Consider the following 6,031-nt stretch of genomic DNA (forward strand, 5'->3'; position numbering starts at 1 on the left):
AGTGCTCATACATCATTACTTTGGATGCCTTCTAGGTCTACTCCTTGAAATAACTCTAGAAGCTTTTCCGTCAGCTGCTTACAATAGGAAAATAATCAAACTAGTAGTTTCAAATCTACCTGGTCATAAAGTCTCAGGTCTACCTGGTCACATCTTTCAGCCATCGAGTCAGATGAAAATATTCAGCTTGAGGTCCAGAAGCCACCCACTTTTGATTATAAAACACAGAGACAGTCGCTATTTTATACATTGAAAGCCAATTCTTTTTTTTTAAGAGAAAAACATACAAATTTATTTAATATGTTTTATGTGACATGGGAGCCTTCACAAATGAAGACCCAAAGAAACAGAGACAACTGTGCATTTTTATGGACAGTCATGCAGAAGTATGGCCAGAAGACCAAGGGCATGATCTAATGGTAATAAACTGGGGGAAACCTGGCAAGGCCTGCTTGTTCAGGTGCATTCTGTGTCCCCGGGTCTTCAGAGATAAGAATACTCCTTTCCTCCAGGTGTAGGGTGGGCACCTCTGGAATGAAAGTTTTATGGCCAACTCTAAAGGAAAATTAGAGAATCCTTTTGTGTCCTGGATGGAAAGTCAGTTCTTACCAGTCTAATCTTTAGTCAGTGGCAAACTTACCATCTCAGTTTTCTCATGAGCAGGAGGTACTTCATAGCCCTACAAAATAAAAAGAACCACACCTGCACAAAATTATTCTAGCTGGGGCTTGGGCCTCCAATCTGAGTTGAGTCTGGCCTTGGTAACTCCTTTAAAGTGTGGTGTAACATTTACATTTGTTTTATTGTGTTTATGCAAATTTACTAGACAATAATAAATATAGTAAATAATTTCAGGTAAATGTAGATTGCTAGGATTTTATTGTATGCCTACATAATTTCCCACCAAACACAAGCAAGGCGCTAAATTACAACAAATAGTAAGATGTATCAAAAGATTCTACTAGATCTTGTACTAAAATGATAGGTGGTAGTGACAATCCAGGTAACTCCATACGGCCCCTTGCTGTGGAGTGGTCTGTGGCAGTCTGATACCCTTGCTCTTTTGTTTTGCACTGAGCATCTACCTCCCATCTGGTGTTCCTATGGTGGCTGAAGGAGCTGGTGTCTGATAAGACCCAGCACTTGGTTTAACTGAGAAACATTGGGTGTATTCTTATGGAAATAAAAGATATTACCTAGTTTCTTTTATCCCCTCCCTTCATCTTCTTTCTCTTCTTCCCTCCCTCCACACTACTGTTCTCCTCCTTCTCTTCCTTCTCTTTCCCTCTCTCCCTCTCTCCTTCTCTTCCTTCTCTTTCCCTCTCTCCCTTTGTCCTTCTCTTCCTTCTCTTTCCCTCTCTCCCTTTGTCCTTCTCTTCCTCCCACTTTAACAGTAGGAAATATAGAGCATTCAGCATGGTCTTTCACTTTTAACCTTCTCTGGAAATACATGATAGAATTGGGTTTGTGATTTATTGCTCCAGTTTTACTTGCCAAATTAAATTTACAGGTATTGGAATTTAGTCATAGAAAGGATTGTTTAAGAGTTGGTGGCTGCTTAGGAGCGTGTGTGTATGTGCACATGCGCATACATGCACTTTTATAACAGGAAAAAGAAAGGTGTGACAGACAGCTGCAGACATATGGATTGTACTTACTTGCTAGTTGAAACATTGCAAGGGACAATTCAAGATGGCAGATTTCTAGTGGAAATTAGATTTTACTATGAACTGGACTGGATACTACCAGCTCTTCTCTTATCACTGGCACAGAGTTTGCTGGACATTCCCAGTCTAAAACTTGGGAGGAGATCCAATACTTTGAAAGTCGGGCAACAAGAGCATGCCAAATGTGTTTGCACTGTGTTGCCCAACCATTTAATTGTAATAATTTGACATGCTAATATTTCAATATTCAGAAGTAATTTAGAAGCCAATTGCTTTACCTGTTTTGCTTATCAGAGTCATATTGAATTCTCTAGGCATCAGCATGCAATAAATTTGTTTTCTAAGGCACTCTGTTAGGTGGCATACAGCCCTGATTAAAAACAGCACTGAACTTAGACAAGTTTCATTTTTTTCTCTAACCTAGTACCTTTTTTACAGATTGCATATTAACAGCTTATTTTTGCATTTACCTCTGTAAACCCTCAATCAAAATTTATTTAAAATATTGGGAGCTTTTAGTTTAAAGTGATACCTACTGGCCCCTCAAAACATCCAGCATTAAAAAACTAAGACTGGCAGTGAAATAATTATCAAAATTATAGGAAGAATTTTCATTTAGCCAGAACTGGATTGAAAAATCCATTTGGTGGCCAGGTGCAATGGCTCACACCTATAATCCCAGCACTTTGAGAGACCAAGGTGGACAGATCGCTTGAGTCCAGGAGTTTGAGACCAACCTAGACAACATAGGGAGACTCTGTCTCTACAAAAAAAAAAAAAAAAAAATGATCCAGGCATGGTGGCACGTGCCTGTAGTCCCACCTCCTTGGGAGGCTGAGGTGGGAGAATCGCTTGAGCCTGGGAGATTGAGGCTGCAGTGAGCCATGATTGTGCCATTGCAATCCAGCCTGGGTGAACAGGCTTTTTTCTGTCTCAGAAAAATATACATATATATATATCCATTTGGTGACACAGGTTTGTTATGTGCACCTGGAAATAGGTAGATCTTTATTCCCCTCCCTCAAGTCCCCTTGTTTCAGAAACACAAGGTTGACTTCAGTTCAGACAATGGCCAGCTCTTCCCACTACCCTTCCTGTTGAGAGCTCCATAGTGCTGTTGTCTTACCTACTCCACAGTATTACATCTTTTGCTCTCTCGGGTAAGAGGCTTCAAATACCAGAAAGCACATACATGCAAAAAGGAACTAGGGGTCTGGAGGTGAGAAGAATAGGATATTTAGTAAGTGGGGACAGAGACATAAGAGTAATATTAGAAGAAACATGCTAGATATTAACATCTAAGCTACTCAGAGACCATTAAATATTTACAGAATAAGTTCAAAGGAATGTCTACATTGCATTGACTACAAATTGTCTGGTTAGATTGCTCCTCTTAGAAAATGAAAAACAACTATCTAGAAGAAAAAAATGATGTAACTTTTGAAAAAATACTACTAGACAGGGTAAAGTAACATTATCCAAAAGACTCAAAAAACCAAAGATAAAAATTCTGAAAATGATTAGCTAAATCAGAAGAAAATTTCTAAAAGTCAGTAGACTAAGAAGAATGCTAGAAGACATTCTCTCTAAAACAGAAAAAAAAAAAGTCACAAGAATTGAACACTCTAAAATGTGAAAACAGCAATCTGAGATGGAAAGAGAGACGAATGATAAGTGGAATTGTAAGGAAACTGAGTACATAGCACAGTTAAAATCTGATAGGAAGCAGTAAAACGTAGAATTAATACTGTAGGAAATGGAACCATTGACATAAAGGATGATATTGGAAGTTCTCACAAAATACTGAGAAAAAAGAACAAAAGATTTATAAAATGGTGAGAAACTGACAAACATGAAGGATAAAGAATAGAAATCTGGCCTAAGAAATTGATGATCTTGAGGCCGGGTGCGGTGGCTTACACCTGTGATCCCAGCATTTTGGAGGTCAAGGCAGGGGGGTTGCTTAAGCCCAGGAGTTTGTAACCAGCCTGGACAACACAGTGAGACCCTGTCTCTAAATAAGAAAAGAGAAAGGAAATTGATGGTCTTAAAATGCAGTAATAAAAGCCATAATTAAAGAAACATGTTCCTAAACTGAGGAAAAACTTGAGTACACAAATTAAAAGATCTTGTAATATTTGGGGGAAAATCATTAAAAAGAGACATTAGTAGTTGAGATGCTCAGGGCTGTGAATACAGAAAACTCATTCTGGATCCACTAAAGAATAAAAAACTTGTTGACTCACATAAACGGTGATTCCAGAGATAGGTGAGCGTCAGGGTTGGCTTAATCCAGATGCTGCAGCTCCATTTCTCTAAGATTCCCTTGTCTGTGTCTTGGCATCTTCAAAGGCTGTTTTCACTCATGGCAAAGCGGTTACAGTAGTTCCAGGTTTCACATCTGCCCTGCAGGATACTCAGATAAAGAGTACATTCTTCTGTGTCAGGATTTCAAACAGGAGCCCTGAGATGCATTCTTAGGGCTGCTTGTGATGTGGGCCTACAGTGGAACCAGTGACTGAGACTGGAACAAAGGAATTTGCTTATCAGATAGATGGTAGATTGAAGAACATCAGTGTTGTGCTACAAGGTGAAAGGGGAGACAACCCATGGAATTCACTCCAAAGATTGACATGGAGCACATTTGGAAAAATGTTTGAATTGCAGGGAGAAAGAAAAGAGCCTACAAGGATCAAATACGTTTATTTTAAAGCTATACACAAAGGAAAGAAAATCAAGCTGGCCTCGGACTTCTCTCTTGTTGAACCGAAGCCAGAGGAGAATAGAGAAAATTCTACAGCTTTGTTGGGGGCTAAGTCTATAACCCAAGAACTTTATTTTCAGCTAAGTTGTCTTAATGTGTGAAGGCAACACAAAGTTTAGTGATGCAAGGATTCAGTTTCTATTTGTATATTTGGTAAATACCCATTGGGCATTTACCTGAGCTGAGAAGGATATCAAAATCCATACATCAAGAACAGGATGCCATACTATGAAAGGACTGGTATGAAAGGGTTGCCCTGTAGTGATACTGTCACAGAACCAACATCCAACTCTTCACAGAAGCTCTGAGAACTATGACTTCAGCAGACCTCACCTGTTTGTACTGGCCATGTTAATGACCCTATAGGAATGTGGTTGGGTTAGTATATTTTTCACAACAGCGTCTGGATGAGGTTTAAAAGCAAATAATTTCATTATGAATTATTAGTTCTTATTATGAGACTAACCCTGTAATTGGACCTCAGAAATTCCCCCCTGAAAAGCTTCAGGCAGAGTGTACCATCAGATTTAAAAGTCTAATTAAGTATGACTAAAATTATGTTTCATTTTACCCTACCTTTGACTAGAAAGAAATGGTCTCTAAAGACCTAAAAAGTAAATATATGAAAGGCTATTCAAAGTGAAAAACCAAAGATGAAATGGAAAGGGAGATGAATGAGATAAGAAAGAATTATAAAGACATAAAATGGAGTAGCTAAATTACAGTCCCCTTAAGGCAGACAGCAAATAACAAAATTGACACTTTAGGAGAATTGAGAAAGTGATGCAAAGGCAAATTGGGTTAAACTCTCAGGTGGGTGATGTGTTCCTTCTGATATCATGTCTTGCATTTTTCCCAGTTTTCTTAACACTGCATTTCTCTACTTGAAGATGATCTATATTAATGCAAAAAGTGAAATTAATCAAAATGTTCAGTATTTGTGGAACTGCTTAATAAATAACAATCTGTCAATACGTTATGAAATGTTGAAACTCAAAAGTATTTGTGCTGTAGTGTTCCTCCCTATAAGTGAGTGTGTTGACTCTCATTCATGTTATTGGATTACATTTCCAATATTTAGTATTACAAATATTACTGCATCCCTTACCCATTGTTAAAATATTGATGTGCTTCCAGACCCATTGGTAAAGAGCCCCTCCTTGGAGTGCCCCAGCTCCCTGGATGCCCCTGCCTCTCTCCAAGATCCCAGGGCCTCCCTAAGATTCCACCACTAGAGAGTTAACAGCTGACACCAGTGTTCCTCCATGTCAAAAAAAAAAAAATTTTTTTTAGTATTATTTCAGGTTATAGAAATGCATTCCTGGGAGTAGACATTTGCTGTTACTCCTGTATTCTCTTTAAGCCCCCGAAGTCACTCTGTTTCTGGCAGTGGTTTCTTCCAGCTACTACTTGCACAAATGCTGGTCTAGAGCAATTCATTATGCTCCTTATAATATCAAAGACCTTCTACTACTAGTCCCTAACTCACTTCTGATCTTCATCCTGTTTCTTAGACCTTAAAGGCTTCTGGAAATGGGTAAAATTTAGAATTTAATGTCTGTGAAGTTCTTCTTTTGGTTTTGTTGTTGTTGTTGTTTGT

The 6,031-nt window shown here is 38.5% G+C and overlaps 1 protein-coding gene across 6 annotated transcripts in view; it reads left to right on the plus strand.

Moving 5' to 3' along the window:
• CDK6 (cyclin dependent kinase 6) overlaps positions 1–6,031 on the plus strand; it is a 236,180-nt gene that overhangs the window by 183,636 nt on the left and 46,513 nt on the right. The window lies entirely within an intron of this gene.

Source organism: Pongo abelii, chromosome 6 (assembly GCF_028885655.2).
Source record: "Pongo abelii isolate AG06213 chromosome 6, NHGRI_mPonAbe1-v2.0_pri, whole genome shotgun sequence".
Taxonomy (NCBI): Eukaryota; Metazoa; Chordata; class Mammalia; order Primates; family Hominidae; genus Pongo; species Pongo abelii.